Source organism: Pongo abelii, chromosome 6, assembly GCF_028885655.2.
Source record: "Pongo abelii isolate AG06213 chromosome 6, NHGRI_mPonAbe1-v2.0_pri, whole genome shotgun sequence".
Classification (NCBI taxonomy): Eukaryota; Metazoa; Chordata; class Mammalia; order Primates; family Hominidae; genus Pongo; species Pongo abelii.
The window spans coordinates 18,170,001-18,196,618 of NC_071991.2; the positions used below are offsets into that span (position 1 = coordinate 18,170,001).

Below are 26,618 nucleotides of genomic sequence, written 5' to 3' on the forward strand. Positions count from 1 at the left end.
GGATGCTTTTACAGAGTCTTTGCTGCTACGTTGTATAAAGATTTTAATAAAAATTTCTTGTCCCTGGAGAAACAGGCATGTCTTTGTTGTCAGAGAGCTAGAGGGAAATGAGCAATGCAGCCCAGCTGGAGTACCAGCATTAATCCCATGATTCGTAGCCCGTATTTTCAGACAGATCAATTACTTATGGCTGTAACCACTCTCTCATCGTTTTCTTGCTGTGCAGGGCTCCATTTCCAGACTTGGCAGCTGACATAACCTTCCAACTTGATAGGACTTCAGCTGCAAATCTCTTCAGGTCTACTGCCTCCATTCATTGTGGTTATACAAATGAGTTGTTAAATAAAAATCAAAAGTAAAAAATTATGGGTGGTAATCTCTGCCTGGCTCAGTAATACCCGTGGGCCTAGGCAACATTTTCAGTTGGATTTTTAAAAAACAAGATGGATGATTCACTTGTCTGACTTCCTTCACTTTTATGGACAGGCTTTGCATGAGAGAAAAGCCGTCTCTAGAGGGAGGAAATTATCCACAGTGGATGCATTTCTTATCAATTTATAAGTTGAAAGATTAACTCAGAAGTGGAGAGAAAGGAGATTATGAGGAGACACGAAGGGCATGTACAGGTGAGCTGTGTCTAATGCATTTCACACTGAGTGAGTCACCCCTTTTCAGCTGCTAGGCTGCCTGGGCTTAAGGCCAGGAGATTCTGTATGAAAAAGAAATGACCCTTGCTAACACACAGGTGTCATGGAACATGTAAGCTGTTTATAGAGTATGTCACTGTGTGAATGTAGAACTTGTGTGAAGGATCTAAACCCAATAGCCTTTGAAGAATTTACCCAGAATTTATTTAGTGTTTTCAAGTTATAACTACTCCTTGTGTGTATTGAACCCTTCACAGCTATGTCAGGCCAGCTAAGCCTTCCTGGAAGAGGTACTTAGGGGCCAGATAAAGCAAATTAGAGAATCTCTTTGTGATTTGACTCACTTTAGATGCACAGATGCTCATCTGTTAGGAAAGCATGTATTGACTCTCTTCGTGCCCTTTTCTTTCATTGTCCCTCCATCATTTCCATCTCTCCAATGAATAGTCCTTTGAGGACTTTCCCATTTTCCCTATAATAACCAACTATGAAAATTTGCAGGAAGCAGAAAGGAAAATGTGGACATCTAGAGAATATAAATGGTTTTATGTTTAATCTAGGGGGAATTATGTATGTATTTATATATATTTGTGTATGCGCCCTGCATGCTTGTTGCATTTTGCTGTATGCTTTAGAAACCTTTGCCTACATGGAACCCATTAGTAGTGTCCTTCTGGGACAGGTATTCATGAACTCTGTTAACAATTAAGGAAGTAAGTTCCTGCTGCTATAGGCTGACAGCCGCAGTTTCCCCTTGGGCTTGTATGGCTTTGGACTGATTCTAAAGAAGCAAAGGAAACATACAGAACATACTTGTTTGATTTGAAAGTTAAAAACCGGTCTGTGTCTGTTTTCTTCTCCCTTTTCACTCTAGCCCTTCTTAGGCATCCCAATGTGAGTAGTAAACCATAAATCATGCAATATCATAAGATACGGCCACAGCTCTTGCCCTGCCCTGGATTTGTTTTTTTGTGCATCTGAATTTTATTATGATCCATAAAGCAGTATGGAAATGACTCATTGGTAGGGTTGCATGGCAGTACCCCATCCTCAGACCCTGCCAACAATTGAAAATCTGAGAGGTAATACGAAATAAAAGGGAGGTGAGATTTATAGTTCGTGAGTTCAAGTTGCTTTTTTTTCTCCTTGGAATGTTGCCTGTCTTATTAGGAGTTCTTTAGTGAAACAAAATGCAGTGGTAGCTTAGAGAAATTATGGATACTTTCCAGGGGTGTGGGAGAAGCTTAGGAGTCTGTAAGCCTTCTCCCCTGGTTGCAGTTAGGAAGCCAGTTGACAGTATAATAGGCTTTTGGAAGTGGGTGCAATGGTTTGTGTGTTCTGTTTGATGTTGCAAATACCAAGCCTGCAGGGAGATCTGCAAAGAGGATATTCTGTTCTTAAAGAAAGGAAAAGATTAACCTGAAACGTGAACTGAAAAACTCCTGAATTCTAGAGGACTTAGGTGCAGCCAAGGAAGGATCTCATTTACTTACGTGGAAACATCATTTGGCAGGCTGCCTGTTCCAGACAAGCAGATATTTTTTAATGATTTCTATTAATGAAAAGCAATCACCAATAAACTTGAGAGGATTGGATCACATATTAAGAGTGTGTGTGTGTGCGCGCGTGCACGTGTGCGTGTGCAGTATTTGCATGGTTAAGGCTATCTTTGGAAATACGTGCATTCTCATACACACACAGTCTTACAACTACATGTACTTCTTGGAGCCTGCCTGATGGTCCTTTTCTTCATATTCAGAATCATGCTTCTGACCCATTAGGAGAGGCTAACCCTTGTTATTTTGGAGACATTTTCAGGAGTGGTAATGAATGGGCATTAAGGCATTTCTGTTATTCATGAATATGTACATTCACAACATATTTATTGAGTACCTGCTGTATGCCAGGTATTATGCTAGGTGCTGAGGTTATAGCAGTAAAAAAATAAAAAGACACATAGTCTCTGCTCTACTGTAGTTGATAGGTTATTGGAGAGACAGACAAGAACAAATAATAATACAGTTATACACTTACAATTTTTATATTGCCTTTGTATTCAATAAAAATTTGTTGAGGCCTTCTAGATGCTTTAGACTCTGTGATAGAGTCTAAAGAAAAGCGTCTTGCCTAATTTCTGTTAAAGTCAGTCGTTTGCCATTTACGAGGAATAAACTGGCCATGTTTAGTTATGGTATTGAAGAAAGGGTTTGATCCATACAGGAACTATACTTCACCTCTATGTATTAATTTAGTACACAGTTTTAAGAACAGCAAGGTAGCATTCAAGAAGAGCATTCTGTTATATACTTGTATATAAACCCTATTGTATCTACCAAGGATATTGTTATAACTTCCTCTTCACTGGTATCTCCACAACTCTGAGTTCAAGACCTACCCTTCTCTCCAGCTGTGGGAAATGGGATTTGTCAACCTCTCTGAGACAAAGTTTCACATCAGCAAAATGGGAATAGTTGTACTAGTTCACACGGGGTTGTAAAGAGTGAATGGAATTGTGTATTTGAAAACACTTCATTAAAGGGATGGATATTTCAAGTACACTGATTTAATTTTTACAAACAATATGAATGTATTAGATCATCACATGTACCCTGAAACTATGCATATCAATTATGCATGATTAAAAAAATTGTGGAAAAAGCCAGTCGCAGTGGCTCACGTCTGTAATCCCAGCACTTTGGGAGGCTGAGGTGGGTGGAGCGCCTGAGGTCAGGAGTTGGAGACCAGCCTGACCAACATAGTGAAACCCCGTCTCTACTAAAAATACAAAAAATTAGCTGGGCGTGGTGGCGGGCACCTGTAATCCCAGCTACTAGGGAGGCTGAGGTAGGAGAATCGCTTGAACCTGGGAGGTGGAGTTTGTGGTGAGCCGAGATCGCGCCATTGCACTCCAGCCTGGGCAACAAGAGCAAAACTCCCATCTTAAAAAAAAAGGAAAAAAAAAGAAAAAGAAAATACTGTGTAAAGGACTATACTCATTTGAGTTTGTATAATTTTCATTATTATTACATCAGATTTACAGAGAGAATAAAATTTATTGAAGCCAACTGTGTTCCATTGTCTTAAACCTCCCAAAATTCAGAAGGAGGATAATGCTGAGTTCAAGTACCATATAGAAATCATCATATCTTTTCTCTAGCAAGTGTTCCAAGAGAATTAGAATATAATGCCAAAATTAAGGTAGAAATTAAGTTATTCTAGAAGTGGGATAGCCAGTGTCAGCATGCGTGCATGATCCTTGAAAAGTGATATTGGGCAGCATTTACACCAAGCTTTGCTATCTTACATTCTCTTTTTGCTTCTTCTACCTAGTGTTATTTGTGCCTTCCCTAAAGGGCTGAAATTGAAAAGAATTAGTATGAATGCATTTTCAATGACACCTTGGCCAAGAGGTTCATACATTTCAGCTTTGGACAAGGTGCTATGGTTCAAATAATCATGAATATGATATAAGAACAGTCATTATTTAAATGATGAACCTTTATGTGAGATTACACTGGGTGTTACTAATCTGCAAGTTGTATTTTCTTTGGGGAAAAATCAATATGAATGAATCAAGAACTCAGTGTGCATCCTGCAGTGCATGTTGTATTTGCATGAATGGAGATGTGATCTCTTCACCTTTTGAATCATTTTGTTTAAAGGCCCTATATAGATCATTCTGCTCTTAATGGTGGGTGACTTTTTCTTAAGGTTCTCTCCCTAGATAGACTAAACTGAAAAAATGCATGCCTCTTGATGTCTGCATGTGCATGTGTGTATGCATATGTATAAAATATAGAGGTGATCACAAAGCACGCTGGGCCACTTAGCACTTCCACTAATTCCACATTATCAGAGATTGTTTGGAGAGCATATTTCATTCTCCCTACTTTGTCACTTATTTCTAACACTGTGTATATCTGTACAATTCTTAATAGTAAATAGCAAAATGTCTTACTCTCTGTATTCTATACATTGTCAACCCCATTCCTAGCTGATAATCAGTAGTCAAAAATTGGTGAATAATTTGAATGGTACTTGTCTTTAATTGTGATGCATGTCTGAATGGCTTGCTGGTAACTAGGAGCTGAATTTAATGTTAATCCAGGGTCACACTGTAGTCCACATACTGGAAGCTCAGCTTTTTGCCATGCATGCTTCATGCAATTATCAGGCTGCTCCCTTGTAGGATAAAGTGCAGCAGTCTAGAAAGCATGGCACTCAAATGAGAAGAACTGTTGGTGGGTCTGTACAGAACAGATGAGGTTGCAGATATTTTAAAGCATTTGCTAATGGAAACTCTGGGTAAGGCAGCATCTTAAATAATACGTAGAATCAGCATGCTGTCTCCAAAACAGATTTGCAGCATTTATTAGCTGGGTGTGAGCTAAAGGTAAGCTCCCATTAAAAGAAAAAAAAATCTTCATAATGATTAACAGGGGCCCAGTATAATTTAAGGTATTCTTTGGAGTTTATAAATATGGCCTCATAAAAAGCCTGAATATAAGAGAACTGTGACTTTAAGTCATTAGAAGCCCAGTGGTTTGATAAAATAACAGGAAACAGACAATTTATTATGAGCAGTCTCAGTAGCTCTGGATTATCTATAAAACTTTTACGGCCTTCCCCAAGTGGCAAGAAGCCATAAAACTTGCCTGAATGAGGGACTTGTTAATTTACTTGTTAAAGCAAATTAAAAATTTATAAGTGCTTTTAGGTAAATGAGATCTTCTCTCATTGCTGCCCTTGCGGGGCTGGGAGTCCTAGGAGGAGAGAGTGGATATGCTTAGACACCACTGCAGAACAATAAAAGCTATTAAATTGTTCCAGTTTATTACAACAGAGCCATGCAGCTGTTGCCATGGCTAGCTGTGGGGTACCAGTGGTTGACAGCCTGGAGTCTCACTCAAAGGAGGAAAGAATAAAAAGGCAAGGAAAGGGATGATTTTTTACTTTTATAATTCTCCAATTGTTGATGTTGTAGACCATGTCTTTTTTATTTTTCCTTGACCTTATTAATCCAGAAGTTTTAAACTTTTTTCTTTTTTTTTTTTTTTTTTTTTTGTTGGAGACAGAGTTTTGCTCTTGTTGCCCAGGCTGGAGTGCAATGTCACAATCTCAGCTCACCACAACCTCTGCCTCCTGGGTTCAAGCAATTCTCCTGCCTCAGCCTCCCGAGTAGCCGGGATTACAAGCATGCGCCATCACGCTCAGCTAATTTTTTATTTTTAGTAGAGATGGGGTTTCTCCATGTTGGTCAGGCTGGTCTCAAACTCACAACCTCAGGTGATCTGCCCACCTCGGCCTCCCAAAGTGCTGGGATTATAGGCGTGAGCCACCGTGCCCGGCCTTATACTGTTTTTTCTTATCCCCAGAAGTGTTTCTGTTTATTTTGTCATACATCATTGGTCCTTGAAAATTCCTGCCCATCATGATTCCTTTTAGTCAGTTAGTCCGTGGACAAAGGCCAGGTCTTAGGCTGTTTTTGTAACCTCAACATTTCTTGAAAAAACCTCTTTCTCTCTCTTTTCCTTTCCCATATCTAGCCACAAAACTAGAAGGAAGAAAGGGAATCTGGTACATGTTCTTGTGTATTTAACTCCAAAAACTGTTAGAATCAATATTTTTTATGAAAGCCAAAGTTTATAGGTAAAGGCAGATTTTCTTGCACTCTCCCTTGGATGAAATGTCAGCGTAGGTTAAAATTCTTGGATCTTAGCATCTTCCTTAACTTAGGACTGTTCTCTACGTGTTGAATTTCTTCTGTAATAATAGGTTTCTGAATGGTGACTTTGGCTGGTGGGGGTCATTTTTTTGGCTTTAAGCCCTGTAACTCAGGGGATTTTTTTTTTTTTTTTGGCTCCCTTAAATACGATTCACAATGAGCAATTTTCTCCCTGCCCTAGTGACAGTAAAGTTTCTGGGACATAGGAAATAGCTTATTCTTCCACTTAGATCAGAAGTTTTGATTGAGCTCTGTGGCATTTTTAAGGCAGAAAAAGACATGTTATGCCTCAACTACCTACCCTATTTAATGTTAAATTAAAATGATGGTTATTTTTAAAGTGTGTTTACATTTAAAAATGTCTCCAGAAAAGTCAAGTTCTGCAAACATTTTCTTGTAGTATTTCCAGTCACTGCACAAGAAAGGTACATTTTATTAGTTTTAAGAACAGAAATGGTAGAAAGACATAATTGGTACAAGTGTTTGTTCTTCTACAGTATTTACTCTTCAGTTTTTACATATATATCCATACCTCTGATTTGTAGTTTGTTTGGAATTATGTTTAGAAAAGCATATTGTTGGCAAGTAAAGCATCACAAAATTAAGGGCAGAGAACAGCGTAAAAAAAAATGACAAATATGTATTTTAGACTGTATTCCAGTTTTATTAGGTATCAGCTTTCAGAGATTCCTTAACATTAAAATTTGTTTCAGTAAGTAACTATTGTTGTGGTCGCTGTCTTCAGTATTCCAGAAATAATGCTATATCTCTTATTCGACTTCATGAACCTCTTTACTGGCTTCTGTATTAATGTCGTTTGCATTTAGAGTGTGTCATCGTCATTTAGAATCTCAGCAAAAATTCTGGTTTATAACCATCTTTGCACAAATTATCTCTGTGCTTTAGGACACTTTTCTGGGCCTGGTCTTGCATTTTTTATGAATACAACTTTAAGAGTGGAACTTAAATATGTCCCCTTTTATTGGATTACCCCCATAGACCTGACCACAAAGTCTGTGGAAGTAGAAAGCTATAATGGTTGTACCATTCTTTTTTTTTTTTAATACTTTAAGTTCTAGAGTACATGTGCACAACGTGCAAGTTTGTTACATAGGTATACATGTGTCATGTTGGTTTCTTGCACCCATCACCTCATCAATTACATTAGGTATTTCTCCTAACGCTATCCCTCCCCCAGCCCCCCACCCCACAATAGGCCCTGGTATGTGATGTTCCCCTCCCTGTTTCCATGCGTTCTCATTGGTTGTACCATTCTTTTGTTCAAGAGTATCAGGTTGAATTTCATGTACAGAAAAAGTAGATAGATTTAAAAACATTTAAATTGAGGTAGCAAATGACATTGGGCCAAAGGTCCATTGCTAAGGAGATCCAGGAAAGAATTTATTACAATAGGAATATGAGGTGTGGAACCCAAGGACAGCTGTCATGAAGGATAGGTAATCACAGTAAAGTAGTGATGCTTCATGTACATTTGTTTTTGTTTTTGTTTTTTGAGACAGAGTCTCCCTCTATCCCCCAGGCTGGAGTGCAGTGGCATGATCTCGGCTCACTGCAACCTCCGCCTCCTGGGTTCAAGCGATTCTCCTGCCTCTGCCTCCTGAGTAGCTGGGACTATAGGCGCACGCCACCACACCTGGCTAATTTTTGTATTTTTAGTAGAGACAGGGTTTCACCATGTTGGCCAGGCTGGTCTCGAACTCGTGACCCCAGGTGATCTGCTAGCCTCGGCCTCCCAAAGTGCTGGGATTACAGGAGTGAGCCACTGCGCCTGGCATATATTTGGTTTTAAGAGTTCAAGTTAGAATCTTAGAGTATATGTTCACTCATTAGTAATATTGATATATGTTGTATAATGATTGCTTAATTGCTAATTTTCTTATGCTAATTGATGTTTTTCTATAAAACCAAATTCTTCAGCTCTTTACATTTATTGAATGCCATCTGGCTTATGAATTTTCATAAGAACTGCCAAAAAAAGAAAAAAAGGTGCAGGTCCCCTCCTTCCTTCTAAAAAGAGTGGTTCATGCCTGTAATCCCAGCATTTTGGGAGGCTGAGGTGGGCAGATCACTTGAGGTCAGGAGTTAAAGACCAGCCTGACCAACACAGTGAAACACCGTCTTTACTAAAAATACAAAAATTAGCCGGGCATGGTGGTGCATGCTTGTAATCCCAGCTACTTGGGAGGCTGAGGCACAAGAATTGCTTGAACCTGGGAGGCAGAGGTTGCAGTGAGCTGAGGTTGCGCTACTGCACTCCAGCCTCGGTGACAGAGTGAGACCTATCTCAAAAAACAAAAAACACAAATTAAAGAAATAAAAAGGTAGAGAGTATGTCTATAATGACTTTTTAATGTGTCAGGGAGTTTTTAATAGGAAAAAAAAATCATTCCACTAAAAATATGTCCTCTGTCTCCCAACTAGAATTTCCTCCCCATGTCACTGCTAGCCATTGCTGTGACAATATAGTCTCTTATTCTTTTATCAAATATTCTCCATATTATTGCTGTAAGTACTGGACAGATATCATAAGTAAAATATGTCCACCTGGTTGCAAGAAAAATCCCACATTTATTTTATATATTTTGTAATAGCTTTACGTATTCGTTCAACTGTAACATTTTGGTTTAAAGACTTCATTAAGCTTTCATTGTCCAATAGCAAAGAAGTATGAAGTAGATACCCCTTACTTTGCAGTGTTTACTTTTTTTTTGTTTGTTTGAGACGGAGTCTCGCACTTTCACCCAGGCTGGAGTGCAGTGGCGTGATCTCGGCTCACTGCAAGCTCTGCCTCCCGGGTTCACGCCATTCTCCTGCCTCAGCCTCCTGAGTAGCTGGGACTACAGGCGCCCACCACCACACCCAGCTAATTTTTTGTATTTTTAGTAGAGACGGGGTTTCACCGTGTTAGCCAGGATATTCTCGATCTCCTGACCTCGTGATCTGCCTGCCTCAGCCTCCCAAAGAGCTAGGATTACAGGCATGAGCCACCGTGCCCAGCCTGCAGTGTTTACTTTTTATTTTTTATTTTTTGGTGTTTTCCTTTTACCATTAGCTACCAGCTGTCAAGTATTTTCATATAAATAGTTTTGGCATTATATTTTCTTTGATTAGATCACTCACACACACACACACACACACACACACACGTGTATGTATTGTAGGTATAAGCACTGGAATTTAGTAGAGCTTTTTAAATAAATGGGCTAGTCTACATTCCTTTCTATTCTTTTCCTTCTAATAATCTTATACTAATAAGATTATAGTTATAAGTCAGACAGCAATTTCATGGCACCTGTAGATTTTGAGTAAGAAGTAAAACTAACTTCATTTGATTATAGTTTTTTTTCCATCATTAATTTAATCCAAATTTCTTTAAGATGGCTAAGGTAAATGAAATTATATTCTCAATTGCTTGTCTGGTCTAATATGACTAAAAAAATAACTGTTAGAGACTGCTTTAATTATTTGAAGTGTTTGAAGAAATTTGAGAGAGTATTGTAGAATTTATTCTTATATTAATGCAATTAATATATTAAGATTCAACCCCATCAAATTATGTATTAGTCATCCAGAATTGAGAGACATGGTTGTAAAAATATCATTAAGGTGTGTGGTATTTACTTAAAATTTGTTCCTTTAGAGATACCAGAATAATTATTTATATCTGTTTGCTAATTGCTTACCCCAAATGTTTGGTCAGTAAATCAGAAAAATATTAGAGCTATCCAAAGGAACAGACACACTGCAATGTGTTGTAACATGCCTCCATTGCCCATGAATTATTAATATAATGTTATTCTGGAGGGGTAGCATAATGTTTTGGAAATAATGCACACTCCAGAATAAAAAGGCCTGAATGTGAATTCTAGGCCCATCTCTTTCTTTCTGTTTAATCCCAGGTTAACCTGAGCCTCCACTTACTTAACTCTAAATTAGTAATAATTATATCTGCCTCACAGGTTCTGAGAGGAACCTGTAGCTCAGTACAGCAAATAGTAGGCACTACCTCAAGGGCAGTAAACAGAATATTCAATCAGGGATCCACGTTCTAGGCTCAGTTTACCACCCAATCCCTGGGTGTCTTGGTGGAGTTGTTCATCTCTCTATATTTTAGTTTCTTTATAAAGGGGATACATTAAAATTTACTTTTCTCACTTTAAATATTTACGTGAGGACTAAATTATTTATGTACAATTATTAGAAAATTGTATAACAGTAGGCTGGGTGCAGTGGCTCACGCCTGTAATCCCAGAACTTTGGGAGGCTGAGGTGGGTAGATCACGAGGTCGGGAGTTCTAGACCAGCCTGGCCAACATGGTGAAACCCCTATCTCTACTAAAGATACAAAAAAAAATTAGCCAGGCATGGTGACTTGCACCTGTAAGCCCAGCTAGTTGGGAGGCTGAGGCAGGAGAATCACTTGAACCTGGGAGGTGGAGGTTGCAGTGAGCCAAGATCACGCCATTGCACTCCAGCCTGGGCAACAGAGTGAGACTCCATCTCAAAAAAAATAAATAAATGAAAATAAAAATAAAAGAAAATTGTGTAAGAGTAGACAAATGTATACAACATTATTATCATCACAAAAATGAAAGCAGCTTAATGGTAATTGATCATCCTGTTTTTAAGCTACTAGATCAGAGAATGTGATATGCCCACTTGTCCTTTACTGTCCTTATGATAGTTGCCTTTCCATGTTGGCACAATGGTAGAAGCTGCTGTCCAGGTTATTTTTGGCAATTTGAGTCAAAAATTAGCAGTCATTCAATATATACACCTTTTTTTTTTTTTTTTTTTTTACCAGCAGCTCAATGAGAGTTTCTATTATATATCAAGGGGCTAATGTGGCATAAGTTGGTTTTTTTTTGGAAAAAATCCTAACTAGAAAATTGGGTCTGTTCCTAAATTGTAAATGTGTGTACATCAAAGCCATTGTAAGGATAAATTTAAGTCTGATAGTGTACATGTGTACATAGTTTCAGTACACATTGGCGAAATATCCTGCTGATTGCTGATTGAAAACAGTTGTTAATTCTCTACTTCACTAAATTCAGAGTGGAAAACTTTCCTTAATAAAGAACAGATTGAGGAGATCCAAGACCTTACTGTGTGGGAATTAATGGCAGATGCATATACTGGTAGTTAAAATGTTTCATTAGATGTTAATGTCTTGCTGTGTTTTTAATTGTTCAGGAATTAGCCTCTAGAATATTAAAACCATCTGTTTGTTATGATGAAACAGAATGCTTAAATAGTTATTAATTTGTGTTTCTTGTCTTCTTTTGAGGGATACTCTGTAAAACTTTGATCTGTTTGGAGTTTAGGGAATTTGGAATGTGGAAGTGAAAAATAATTTTAAAGCACACCAGTGTCCGGAATAACTGAAGTATGTCTTTTTTTTCTCCTTACCCACTGCATATATTTTGTGTTCTTTGTCTCTTTTTTCTTAAAGGAGGGTGAGTTGACTTTTTTTATTCCATGGTGTGATGAGAATCTATTAAACAGAGCTGGTTTAATAGTTGATTTGAACTTTAAGATTATCTTTGTACATGTGGATTATTTTACATTCAACATCAAGACAGAATTTAGACATTTAGAGGAATAAGGACAGCTAAAGTTTTTAACTCTAAGGATGTACTTTTACTACGATATTCCACTAGCTCTGCATAACTGTTAATGGCTATACAGACTACTGCTGGCATGGGTTCTAGTCTTGACTCTGCTGTTTCATGCCTTGTGACCTGGCACAGATTAGTCTTTCTCAGCTTTAGTTTATTTGTCTGTAAATTGGGAAGTACAATTTAATTTATAGCGGGTTTTTTTATGCTTAGAAATAATACATGAAGACTGCATATTTGTCTTTTGTTTTGTTTTTATAGAGATGGGGTCTTACTCTGTCACCCAGGCTGGAGTGCAGTGGCCAATCATAGCTCACTGCAGCCTCGAACTCCTGGGCTCAGGCAATCCTCGTGCCTCAATCTCCTGAGTCACTGGGACTACAGGCATATGCCACAATGCCTGGCAGTATTTAAATTTTTTTTAGCGATTGAGTCTTGCTATGTTTCCCACGCTGATCTTGAACTTGTGCCTCAAGTGATCTTCCAGCTTGTGCCTCAAGTGATCTTCCAGCTTCAGTGTCCCAAAGTGCTGAGATTACAGGCATAAGCACATACCCGGACCCACATTTGTTTTATGTAGTGGGCATATTAATTGCTCTCTTTCTTGATTACATGGAGCCAGTGAGATATTTTGGATGCCACTGAGAATATACATTAGCACTATAGCTGCAAGAGCCAGAAATAAACTCTTCATTTACTAGCCTCTCCCCTGTGTTGATAGCCAAACAGTGGTGCATTTAAGTTCTTACCCTCAAAATGAAAATCTCAGCTAATGTCACCTTGGCTCTAGTTAATTGCCAGGTGTGTAGAGCTACAGTGGAGAGAACAAATCTACCTGTGCATGACATCCTAATTTATGTCTCCAGGGGCCCTAGTATTTGTCTTTTTGTCTGTGAGTTTAGCTAAGAAAAATTGTCAGCGTCTCATAAATTTATATTAATCAGTAAAATCATGCCAAGAATTAGAAGTTTTATATAGTTGAATCTTTCTGCATCTTGGAGAAATTCATGTGTTTAGACCAAAAATGAATGATAGTTGAGAAATTCATGGTTCTCTTTACGTTTCCTTTACCTCACTTGCCCCCAATCAAAACTGGATTATCTCATTTCCTAAGTTCTGTTTTGCGCAGGTTAAAAATGGGAGGGTCTTTATAAATCTTCTGGAGCTGAGTGAAAGTCACTTGCTACATGGAAGTGAAGTTTGTTGTAAACCTTGAGTCTCTAATTCAGGTTCCTCAGAGGCCAGGCTCATCATGTGAATAAGTGACACAGGACAATGTAGGGTGTGGGGTCGTCTTTGTCATGGTGCTCCATTGACCCTTTATAACTATAGCATTAGTGCAGTTAGTGCTCTTGTTTCCAGGGGCACACCCCCTTGCTAACTGGACTATGCTGGCACTGGAGGTCATATAAACGATTCATTCAGTATTAAAAGAACAATCAGGCCAGGTGCAAGCCTGTAATCAGGCCAGGTGCAAGCGTGTAATCCCAGCATTTTGGGAGGCCCAGGTGGAAGGATCATTTGAGCCCAGGAATTCGACACCAGCCTTGGTAACGTGGCAAAATCCTGTCTCTCAAAAAAAAATGTAGAAATTAGCCGGGCACGGTAGTATACACTTGTAGTCCCAGCTACTGGGGAGACTGATGTGGGAGGATCACTTAAGCCCAGGAGTTCAAGGCTGCAGTGGGGTGTGATCGTACCACTGCACTCCAGGCTGAGCAATAAAGCCAAGACCCTGTCTCCAAAAAAACAAACAAAAAAAATCTTTATACCATCTCCACAGGAAACACCATCTTAAAAATTTACCCAGGATTTCTTTTATAAAGATTGTTGTTATTTTTATTATTAAGAAATCAATGTTTGTTAGTACACATTTTAAAAGCTTTCTGTCATTGCAGGATATGTTGGAAAAAAGTTTTTGCTGTAGTGATCTTTAACAAAATAAGAAAAGGAGTGGTTTTTTTTTATACTTGTTAGGTAAAATAAATAGGATTTTTAAATGCTTCATATTATCCAAATTACATAAAAGTGGCAATCTCGTCAGCAAGTATGTATAATACTAAGAGAGCTATTAACTTTTCTTGGTAGTGGTTTTTGACCTTTTGCTGAACAAGTACTTTAAAAATTTTCAAATGCCAGGATGAAGATTTCTTAAACTAACTGTAATTATATGCAACTTTTTCTTTATAATCCTATACCTCACTATCTAAATTATCTTAAATTACATATGATCACTGTTTCAAGAACAAAATCAGTGATAGCACATTTTGAAGGCTATGGAATCTAAAGGCTGATTTTGTATGCTCACTAGCACACATGACACTTTTCATGTTACCACTCAGCTTTTGAGCTCTCCTTATTGGCCAATGCCAGAAGAGAAGCTTTTTTTTTTTTTTTTTTTTTTTTGGGAGACTGAGTCTAGCTCTTTCACCAGGCTGGAGTTCAGTAGCATGATCTCGGTTCACTGCAACCTCCGTCTCCCAGTTTCAAGCAATTCTCCTGCCTCAGCCTCCCGAATAGCTGGGATTATAGGCACGCCCCACCATGCCCAGCTAATTTTTGTATTTTTTGTAGAGATGGGGTTTCACCTTATTGGCCAGGATGGTCTCAATCTCCTGACCTCGTGATCCACCCATCTCAGCCTCCCAAAGTGCTGGTATTACAGGTGTGAGCCACCGCACCCGGCCAGACAAGCTTTTTATGACCCAGTTACACTCTTTCATAATAGTTCCAAGGGCCATTCTGTGGGAGATTTCAAACACTGTCTTACATATAGCCAACCTTAAAATATTATGCATACTGATTAATTAAACAAATATTTGTTGAATAAATTCTAGATATTGTCTGGGCTCCGGATACATTATAGTGAACAAAGCAGATAAAAATCCTGGTTCTGATAGATTTTATCATCTAGTTGTGGTATGCTGGTGGGACTTTGGGAGAGACAAAGAACAAACAAAATTAGTATATTATGCATTACATTAGGAGGTGTTAAGTGGAGGCAGGGTTGTGTTGTACATAGGGTGATCAGGGAGTCTCACTGAGAAAGTAACATTTAAATAAAGATCTGAAGAAGGGAGGGAGTGAGGAATGTGGCCTTCTTTGGGTTGAACATTTCATATGGAGAATCCAGCAAGTGCAAAGACTCTGAGTTGGGAGTATGCCTAGCTTTTTTGAGGAAGAGTGGGTAGGATAATAAAACTGTTAAGAGTGAGCAAGGCAGAGACTAGTAGAAAATGAGGTCAAAGAAATAATTTCGGAGCCAGAGCAGGGACTGATTGCCTTGTAGGCCATCGTAATGACGAGCAAAGGACTGATAGGTAATGGCCAGAGAAGTAGGAGGAAAAGCAAGAGCAAAGCAGAGGGGTTCAAGAATGAGGGAGTGATTGTGTCCGATGGTATGGTCATGTCAGTAAGATGAGGACTGAGAATTACCACTGCATTTAGTATTGTAAAGGTTGTTAATGATTGGACAGGCTTTATGCCAGACAAGAGGAACATTTGCCCTGGACCTTGCTCTGACTCTTCTTAAGCCACTTAAGGGGTTCAGATGGGGGTGGTTCAAAGGATGAAACATTTGCCTGCTTGGAGCCGGCTGCTTCTTTTAACTTAATTACCTCTTTAAAGGCCCTGTATCTACCTATAGTCACATTCTAAAGTAATGGGGGTTACTACAACATACGGATTTTGGGTGGAAACAATTAAGTTGATTTTATTTATTTTTTTGAGACTGAGTCCACCTCCCGGGTTCAAACGTTCTCTTGCCTCAGCCACCCGAGTAGCTGAGATTACAGGTGCAAGCCACCACGCCTGTCTAGTTTTTCTATTTTTAGTAGAGACGGGGTTTCACCGTTTTGGACAGGCTGGTCTTGAACTCCTGACCTCATGTTATCTGCCCGCCTCGGCCTCCCAAAGTGCTGGGATTACAGGTGTGAGCCACCATGCCTGGCCTCACAATGAAGTTTATAACAGGGATATGATATGAACTTAATATGCTTGGCTATTAATATTTGGATATGTTCTCAAATATTCTAGAACATAGGCCAGGTGTGGTGGCTCACGCCTGTAATCCCAGCACTTTGGGAGGCCAGGTGTGGTGGTTCACGCCTGTAATCCCAGCACTTTGGGAGGCCAGGTGTGGTGGTTCACACCTGTAATCCCAGCACTTTGGGAGGCCAGGTGTGGTGGTTCACGCCTGTAATCCCAGCACTTTGGGAGGCCAGGTGTGGTGGTTCACGCCTGTGATCCCAGCACTTTGGGAGGCCAGGTGTGGTGGTTCATGCCTGTAATCCCAGCACTTTGGGAGGCCAAGGCAGGCGGATCACGAGGTCAGGAGATAGAGACCATCCTGGCCAACAAGGTGAAACCCCGTCTCTACTAAAAATACAAAAATTTGCTGGGCATGGTGGGGCGTGCCTGTAATCCCAGCTAGTCAGGAGGCTGAGGCAGGAGAGTGGCGTGAACCCAGTAGGCGGAGCTTGCAGTGAGCCAAGATTATGCCACTGCACTCCAGCCTGGGTGACAGAGCAATACTCTTGTCTCAAAAAAAAAAAAAAAAAAAAGTTTAACTCTAGTATGTGGTATACCAGTTCAGTTCTGTCCTCATGGAAGTAATATGGCCTTTCATGGGATAGTCACTAATGATAAGTTTAGTGACACATAGTTTATTAAGATAGCTATGGACAGTGTAGGGGCTTAGTCTAGATAAGATTTTAATTTTTGGCTGCATTTGAAATGAACTGGGATCAAAACAGTGGCAAGATGGATAGAGATTTGCTGTCAAAATTTATATTCAAGAAGTTCTGATAGCTTGCAACCAAAGTATTTTATATTATAACAAATTCTAGATGCTCATAATTTTTCAATTAAAATGGATAAACAGTAAGTGTATGGGTTAGAGAACAATGCTTTTTCCAGAAACAAAGTTTTAAAAACTTGTTATTATGGCAATTTTAAAACATACATGAAAGTAGAGATAACAGTATAATGAACCCAACATCATCCAACTTCAACAATTAAGACATGACTAATCTTACTTCCTCTGTATCCCTACACTTCCCCCTTCCCAATAGGTACTGCTCCCCCTATCCCCTGGATTATTTTATAAAATAAAACTCAAACTGAAGTTATCTCACCCATTAATGTTTTACTGTGTATCTGTAAAGGACTCTGCTTTTTTACTGTAACTACAACAAAATGTAAATAATAATTCCAGGTCGGGAGCTGTGGCTCATGCCTGTAATCACAGCACTTTGGGAGGCTGAGGTGGGTGGATCACTTGAGGTCAGGAGTTCCAGACCAGCCTGGCCAACATGGAAAAAAAAAAAAAAATAGCCGAGTGTGGTACTCAGGAGGCTGAGGCACGAAAATCACTTGAACCCGCCTCGGCTTCCCAAAGTGCTGGGATCGTGAGCCACCGTGCCCGGCCCAAATTGTTCCATTTTTGGTCAGTGGGAATCCTCTTCAGTTTGGTTCCCAAGCCCCTTTGTCAGGGTCTTGCTAGGATGACAAGGTGTTCCAGACTCATCTTACCTATTTCCTTTCTTAGACCTTCAGTTGGACACTTTTAGTTTTTTCATGTTAGAATGGGAAAAACAAAAGATAGAAGGCATTTTATATTTGAGAGTGGTGGCTGTTTTAATGAATTCCAGGCCATTTAAAAAGTTATTGAAACATGTTTTTTAAAAATAGAAAATCATAAAAAGTAAATTTTGTGTGTTTATTTTTTATATTCATCCTTGAAAACCAAATAATCTTGTCTCTAAATTACTTTTTAATAATCAAAATCTTATTTTAAGAAAGCTGAAAACTATACTAAAGCAATCAAATATTCCTTCAACACATTATTTTTTACATTGTGTATGTGTATTGTGTGTGAATTTCTGAGCCTATTTGAAAACAGATTTATCATTTAGTCCATGGTTATACTCAAGGAATGCCAAATGCCATCTGTTCATTCTGGCCTTTCTCTTTAATTCTTGTACATCTTTTGTACATTTCTATTCTTGTACATCTTTTTTTCTCTATTGTTTAGACTTTTTGGTCAAAAATTTTTAAATTTTCTGATTGGCAGTTGGTTGAAAGAGATAATTTATTATCTAAAGATCTGGAATCAATAGACAGGAATGTCTGGGTTACTACGATAAGGGGTTATGGAGACCGAGGTTTTATCATGCAGATAAAGCCTCCAGGTAGCAGGCAGGCTTCAGAGAGAATAAATTGTAAATGTTTCTCATCAGACTTAGAGAGTCTGTTCTGTTAGTAATTCTGAAAGGGAGGAGGGTATTATGAGGCATGTCTGGCCCCTGCCCCCATCATGGCTTGAATCCGTCCCTCAGGTTAGCCTTAGAATGCCCTTGACGAGAGGAAGAGTCCATTCAGATGGTGCGGGGGCCTTAGAATTTCATTTTACAGCATAATTAAACCTGGGAATAGTATCCAAGTTGTAGATAGATATGTGAGTTATACATCAAACACTGCCTTTTACACTTCCATTTTCTTGCGTTCCCATTATTAAGTTATGAAGAAATAGTATCATAATATCCTCTTGGCCTAATCATGGAGAGTAGAGTTAACAATTCTCTTGATAAGCAGTAGAACATTATTAAGTTCTGCTGTCTGGATTGAGTGTGTCTATAGTAATGATATCAAAGTCGGTCAGATTGCTCTTGATTTTCTTAACTGCTTCTTATTTATGTTTGAGACTATATAGTTAGATTGATCTTGGCTTATTTCCTTTTTAAATTTTATTAGGGTTGGGCACAGTGGCTCACACCAGTAATCCCAACACTTTGGGAGGCTGATGTGGCTGGATAACCTGAGATCAGGAGTTTGAGACCAGCCTGGCCAACATGGTGAAACCCTGTCTTTACTAAAAATACAGAAATTAGCCAGGCGTGGTGGTGGGTGCCTGTAATCTCAGCTACTCGGGAGGCCAAGGCAGGAGAATCGCTTGAACCCGGGAGGCAGAGGTTGCAGTGAGCTGAGATCGCGCCATTGGACTCCAGCTTGGGCAACAACAGTGAAACTCCATCTCAAAAAATAAATAAATAAACAAATAAATAAATTATTAACTTAGTTTTTCTACTGCTATGAAGTCCATTGAACCCCTTTAAATAATGTGCGTGTTTGGCAGCTGGAAGCACTAAAGTAGTTTTTATTTTCTAAGCTAATAGCACAATTTTAAGTCATTTCCTGTCTAATAATGCCTAAAGTGTTTATTGGGATCATCATTGACACAGATAAATAACTTTCCAAAGTCCAAGCATATCCAAAAATCCTGTTTCTTACTTTGCATTAATGAAACTTGTCTAATTGCATTAGAGTGACTTTATGATACATGAATTTCGAGGGAATGCCTAACTTTCTTTCTTTCTTTCTTTCTTTTTTTTTGAGACGAGTCTTGCTCTGTCGCCCCAGTCACCCAGGCTGGAGTGCAGTGGTGCGATCTCAGCTCACTGCAAGCTCCGCCTCCCGGGTTCACGCCATTCTCCGGCCTCAGCCCCACCTCGAGTAGCTGAGACTACAGGCGCCCGCCACCATGCCCAGCTATTTTTTTTGTATTTTTAGTAGAGGCGGGGTTTCACCGTGTTAGCCAGGATGGTCTGGATCTCCAGACCTCGTGATCCGCCCGCCTCGGCCTCTCAAAGTGCTGGGATTATAGGCGTGAGCCACCGCGCCCAGCCCTAACTTTCTTATTTAAAATCCACCATGGTAGGCAGAGTTCCAAGATGACCCTAAAAGTACTTGTCCCTTATTTACTCCCATGTTTTCTTATATAGCACGGTTGACTTTATGAAAGGAAGTTCTTCTGTAAGCCTGACCTAATCAAGTGAACTATTAACAGGATCCTGACTTTCTGGAGTGAGAAATTAAACTGATGGGATCTTTCCTTTCTATAATAAACTGCTTTTTTAGAATATAAGTTAGATACCATAAAATTCACTCATTATAAGGGTACAAGCTAATTAATTTTAGTAAACTTAAAGAGTTATGCAATCATCACCATACAACATTGCCATCACCTCAAAAATTTCCCTTGTGACCATTTACAAATTGGTAGAATCTTAAATTCTTTTGAAAAATCCTGTTAGAACTTGGTGGGCTATACTTAAATATATTATTAAATTTAATTTGCTGTATTTCTTCAGATTTTTGTAGCTTTTTAGATTAGGAAGGTCATCCTGTACTTTCATTTTTTGTTTTGTCACCAGATTTTGGCACAAATTAGCCTTCCATATTTTTTCATGTTCTGGAACAAATGTTGTTAAATCTACTTAAAAACTTTAGACTGTTTAATTATGGTTTTGAAAGTATCACTGTAGAATGTTTACTTCTGTATTTAGAAATTTGTCTATTTTTTATTTTGCTTGCCATCTCTTTTATACTTAGATGTGTTAGAGGTGTATCTCATATCTTTATGAGTTCCCCCCAGATTATACTATAGTTTACTAACTGTACAATATTTTAATTTCTAATGATGTTCTTCTCATTTTTAGAATTCTCTTCCTCTGATTTTACCTATACTTGCCTTTTTTTCTTATTTCTTTTTTGTTCATTTCAATCTTTATAATTAGGCCACTTATTTCTGTTCTTTCACATTTAATAGAAAATACATTAAGTCCATGAGTTAACTTCTAACAAAGATTTTACAACGTAAGTTTTAAATTTATATATTTATAATTTTCGTTTTCTTAATTTTTAAATGGTGTATGTGTGATTTTGTCTTTTACCCAGTTGTTAATTGTAGAGAGACTTTAAAAAAATTCTTTAGGTGATATGGATATTCAACATAAAATGCTGTTACTACTTTTTATCATAGAGAAGTCTGTTCATATAATTTTTACATTTTGAAATTTATTCTTATATTCTTTGTTACCCTGGTACATTTTCAGTTGGTGGTAATGTCCCATAGATCCTCTAGGTGTGTCTCTTTAAGTTACCCAATTTACTGTATGTTAACTAAGTCAAACTTCATTTTTTAACCTCTGCGTCCTTTTTCATTGTTTTGTTTTCTTGTTCCTTGATTAGTAGAATGCTAAAGGCTCCCACCTTCTTTTGCTTTCTTTTATTATTTAGAATATTTTTTACTTTGTATAGTTTTGTATAATGGTTTATAACTTAGAACTTTAGTATAGAGGTATAAAAGGTAAAGACTGTACCTTTCATCACTATAAAATGACTTTGACAGGTGATTTTTTACCTATTTATTTCTAACCTTTTGTCTTTTTCTCTCTCTCTCTTTTTAAATTTAGGAGTTCTTTGTAACTAATAAATAATGGGACATCACTCTGTTGATTGATCTATATATCTCTCCATCTATCTGTTTTACCCAACACAAACCAGATTTTTATTTTTAAATGGGAGCTTAATGTATTTATATTATTATCAGAACACTTTGTTTTACACTTTGCTTTCTTGCCACTTATTTTCTTTCCCTTTCTCTATTATGATTTGAGTCATTTTATATTTGATAATTATTTGGAAGGCAAATATTTTTAACATTTAAATTTTACTAATGGTTAGCTTCAAGATTATCAAATTGTTATTTAAAACACTTTCTCTAACTGTTGTAGATGATAACAAAAGAACCTTTGATTCTGTGATCCCAGAAAAATTCCTTGCCCTGCTCTTGTGTCCAAAATTTGTTAAAATAATTTTAGCTTTTATTCACAACTTGGCAGTGTACACTTAAAGGTACAATATAGTTTCCTTTTTTAAAAAATAGTTTTTCTATCCAACTTTATAATTTTACTTATTATAGTTATTTTGTGTTTGCTTATTTTGATTAATCAGCATTTTTCATTAAATTTTTTAGTTTGGTTCATGTGCCTCTCATCTGAAATACCCTTTAAAACTTAAGGAATAAAATAGTACAAAATCTATCCAATCCATGATACTTTCCCAATTTGGGGACAATTTTATCTTGAAAAATAAAAATAGTATTTTTCAAGATTAAATACTTGGCTGCTTTGATGGTAGTGAAGTCTATGGGTATATTAAAATTTTCTTGAAAAAGGAGAATCTTTTGAGCTTACCGAAACATTCCCCAAATTTTGCGTAGAGTTCATTTACATTCCTACAGAAAAACTCAGCAGTCTGAAAAAGGATATGTGCTACTTTGAGGAACCAAATTTGTGGAAGGAGATTCCATTTGGACAGTCTTCTACATTGTCTGCATAATTCGCATCATTCCTCTCAAATTCCAGGCATAGATATATTCTCCACATAATTTATCCTTCTGTAAATTTTGTTTGATGGATTAATGACACCTACTGGGCATGTAGCATCTTTTTGAAACTCTCCATATCCAAGCTGAAAAGAATGGGATAGTCCAGCTCACAAATGCCGAGCAGATGTGCACAGAATTGCTATACCTTCATGCAGTCTACAGTGATGGTACTTCGTTACCTGTTCATTAGCAGTGATATAACTGTGGATTGTTATTTTCCTAATTAGCCATTAATAACAGTTAACACTGTAATGGGATCACAATTTCAGAATTTGGAGCATATATTGTTAACAGTGAAATCTAATGAAAAACAAACTAGCTTCTTATATTTTATAAAAGATGTTAATCTCATTGATAGAATTACTGCCACTCATGCCAGATACCAGCTGGCTTTCATTTTGCATATTTTGTTCTCATTTTGGTGCCCAAACTATTGAATATATAATACTCTAATGGGAAGAAGCTTCTCACAACAGAGAGTGGGTTATAGTAATTTTTAAATAAACAAGGTCCCGAAGTATGTAAAGGCTGACAGTAAGAAATCTTACTGCATCAGTTATAAGAAAAGCTTTCTTGTAATAGCTGCCATGGATGCTCATACAAATCAATGCAAGCAGATAAATTTTTCTTAGCTCTTTAAATGTTTAAGCCAGCATCTGGCCTTTGTGATGTTTCTTGGTTGTAGGTAATAGCTGGGAATTTCAGGTGAAGGATTACAACTTCTGAGTTAGTTATGCTACCCCAAATCATCCATTGGATGTGGCTAAAATGCTAGTTTGAAAATATATTCGGCTGGGCATGGTGGCTCACACCTGTAATCCCAGCACTTTGGGAGGCCGAGGTGGGCAGATCACCTGAGGTCGGGGGTTCAAAACCAACCTGACCAACATGGAGAAACCCCATCTCTACTAAAAATACAAAATCAGCTGGGCGTGGTGGCACATGCCTGTCATGCCTGTAATCCCAGCTACTCGGGAGGCTGAGGCAGGAGAATCACTTGAACCGGGGAGGCGGAGGTTGCGGTGAGCAGAGATGGCACCATTGCACTCCAGCCTGGGCAACAAGAGCAAAACTCCATCTCAGAAAAAAAAAAAAGAAGGAAAATATATTCATGGGATTAGAAATGAATACTTCTTTGCCTGAAATCTTGTGGTTTAGCTTTAGTACTTACGTAGTCAGTTCATTTCTTTGAAATATTGAGCTGTCTGACAGCTTAAAATCCTAAGTTTCCTTTAAACTTGAGCCTGGCTTTGGAGGAGAAAGGGGTGGTATAGGGGTGGATTTTATGTAAGGCTCTCTGAAGAGAATTCACTGAAGTGTTTTTGCAGGCAGGGCACTGGGAAGGCGCTAGCAGCCTGCTAAGGCTGCTTCCTCTCAGTCCTTCTTGGGTTTTGCCCTTAGCCTAGATCAACATTTAGTCAGATAATTTACGTCAGGTCCACTGAAGTCTGTTTTTGTGCCTTGGTAAAGTCATCATTTTTCCCTTCATGAAGAAACATGGAAAAGGCCCAGGTGCAACGTCCAGGTTTTGTTAAGCCAGTTGGATATTAGGAAAAGCCTTAACACTCTTTATATTCTTAGTTCCCAGCTGGATATGTATCTCTCGTCTAAGTTGGGAACTGAGTTTTTATTATTAGTTTTTTAAATAGAGACGGGGTCTTGCTATGTTTTCTGGGCTGGTCTCGAACTCCTGGGCTCAGGTGATCCCCCCGCTTCAGCCTCCCACAGTGCTGGGATTATAGGCGTGAGCCACTGTGCTCAGCCATAAAGGTGTTGATCAAATATCACCTAACAAGATTATTTTCTCTGTGAACGTACTATAGTCAGGTACCACATACAAATTTAGAACATATTATGTGGAGAATACTACTATGCTGCAGAATCATTACTTCATGTCAAATGTAAACATCTAACTGTGCGCTGAAAATTAGTTTTTTCATCCATACCTTGGAGGTAGTTCTACCTGCCCTTACTTAACTCAGAATCAGTGGGATAAGAGTTTGATATTGCTTATGAATTGGAGGGCCCATGCCACATGCAAACTTTATTATCAGTATAACTATGTTATAACAATAGGCTTTTTGAGCTTGAAAAATGTGTCATAATTATCAAAGGCATTTAATGAAGAATGACGTGCTAACTAAATTTTGAAGGCATATTAAAAAAGTAAATAATAGAAAGAAAGAGCTCTTCAAAGACCGTAACAGAGGAGGTAGGATCTGAGCTTTAAAAAACATCTTGACATCAGAAGCACAGAGAAGGTAAGGGTGAACATTCCAGAGGGAATATGGTGTGAAAAAAATGCAGAGCAGGAATGGACAAGAAAAGTTCAGGAAATGGAGACAAGGTGATGTTCATTGTAGATTAAATCTCTCCTTTATTATCAATATGAAAGTGAAAAATCGAAGAGAATGACAATATTCTGAGGTTTTATTCCATAGTAATAACAAAAGCCTCATACAACTTGCATCTGAATTAACTTAGAATGAGGAGGTTTAGCATTAACTGAGGAGAAAACTAAGTATTTAAGACCTCAGGAAGGATACGAAGTAAAATTAGCATCAATTTTCTGGGCTCCTTTACAGAAGGCTTCCCGGAGAAAGGGATTTTAGAAGAAAGTGATAAAAGTGAATTTCTGGAAAGGATGATAGCAAAAAAGAATGCCTTGTTTTGGAGACTTGGGGAAAGCTGACTCCGTGAATGGTATGACCAAAAGTGAGGTCTGAACTGTAGTCTTCAAAGACTACAAGGAATGTTGATTCAGCCTCACTCTATTCATCTTGGTTTCATCTTCCCCTGGGCACCATAGCCATTTGAAATCCTGCAGGCAGAAGTTTGCTACTTATTGCCTGTTCTATTCTTTGAAGTTTCCTCCTGTCTAGAAAAATGGAGCTTATGTTTAGTTTGAGATTTTCCATGTTTTCATTCATGCACCCATCTCTAATGTTTCTTGTTATTGCCTCCCCAAAGGAACTCTCTTTCAAATGAGACTGCTGATCATTTCCCAGCATGTTGCTTTTTCTGTCTTTGCTTTCTGCTTTTCTCCTCAATGGAGTGTCTTTCATTGTCCTCTCAGCCATATGAGTTTAATCTACTTTTAAAATCCAAGGCTTCAGAAATCACTTCTCTGAACCTCCCTGGCTACTTTTTGGTTTCATTGAACATGTATTTCCTTGTGGTGTTGTATTTGCTTATCTTATACTGCCTTTTTCTTGTTACATTGGAAACGTTGTCAAGGGGCTGTGACTTGTAACCTGTACTACATTGCTTGGTGTTTCTGAAAATGTGGTTGGTGATGGTATTGTAGACCAGTATTCCATATATTTATGACTTACAGTCTCATGTAGACTGATGGTTTTCAATTTTGTGTCTTTGTTCATTTTTAATGGAAAACCAGAGCTTGTTAAATGTGTAGAAACCACTCAAATGTAAACTTCATGAGATGACTTTTGTTTTGTTTTGTTTTGTTTTGTTTTGGTGTAGTATCATATCTTCAGCACTTAGTTCTAGCCCAAATGTGGCACTTAATACATTATTTGTTGAATAAGTGCTGATTTAATTTAATCTGTAGGTCTTCATTGGTTCTTTTAAATATGTAGTAAGAAACCTCCAGGATGTTATCTCAATAAACAAGATCATTAGGTGCCATCCCAGTGTTTGAAGGATAACATCACAGCATCTCATCATTTTTTCCTAGGAGAAGAAAACTTTATTTTATTTTGCTCTGATTTGTTTCTTTTTTTGAGACAAGACAGAAGAAAAAAGGTAAGAAATCATAGTTGGTGTAATCTCACTTTAGTTTATTCAACATTTTTGGTCTTTTCATTATTGAAAAAAAAATTGCAGTGGAACAGAAGAAAAAAATTGATGGAAAGACTGCTTTCTAATTTATGGACCTTGAGGTTTGGCTTTTTAGGTGTTTATTTAAGGCCTGCCCACTCTGTTCTCTACATTGACATTTCATGGTGAATATTTTGCTTATTCTACCCTCTGTATTTTTTCTGTGGCAACTTGCCTTGCAGTATTCAGAAACTGAGAAGAATATTAAAGATCAGAACCTTAAATTGTTCACTCTTTTGTTTTTTTTTTTGAGACAGAGTCTTACTCTGTCGTCCAGGCTGGAGTGCACTGGCGCAATCTCAGCTCACTGCAACCTCCTCCTCCCAGGTTCAAGCGATTCTCCTGCCTCAGCCTCCTGAGTAGCTGGGATTACAGGCACATGCCACCTAGCCCAGCTAATTTTTGCATTTTTAGTAGAGACCGGGGTTTCCACCTCATTGGTCAGGCTGGTCTCAAACTCCTGACCTCATGATCCTCCTACCTCTGCCTCCCAAAGTGCTGGGATTACAGGCATTAGCCACCGTGCCTGGCTGTTC

General features: G+C 38.2%; 1 protein-coding gene across 13 annotated transcripts in view; it reads left to right on the plus strand.

Moving 5' to 3' along the window:
* The window catches only part of AUTS2 (activator of transcription and developmental regulator AUTS2), a 1,192,438-nt gene that overhangs the window by 494,115 nt on the left and 671,705 nt on the right, over nt 1-26,618 (plus strand). The window lies entirely within an intron of this gene.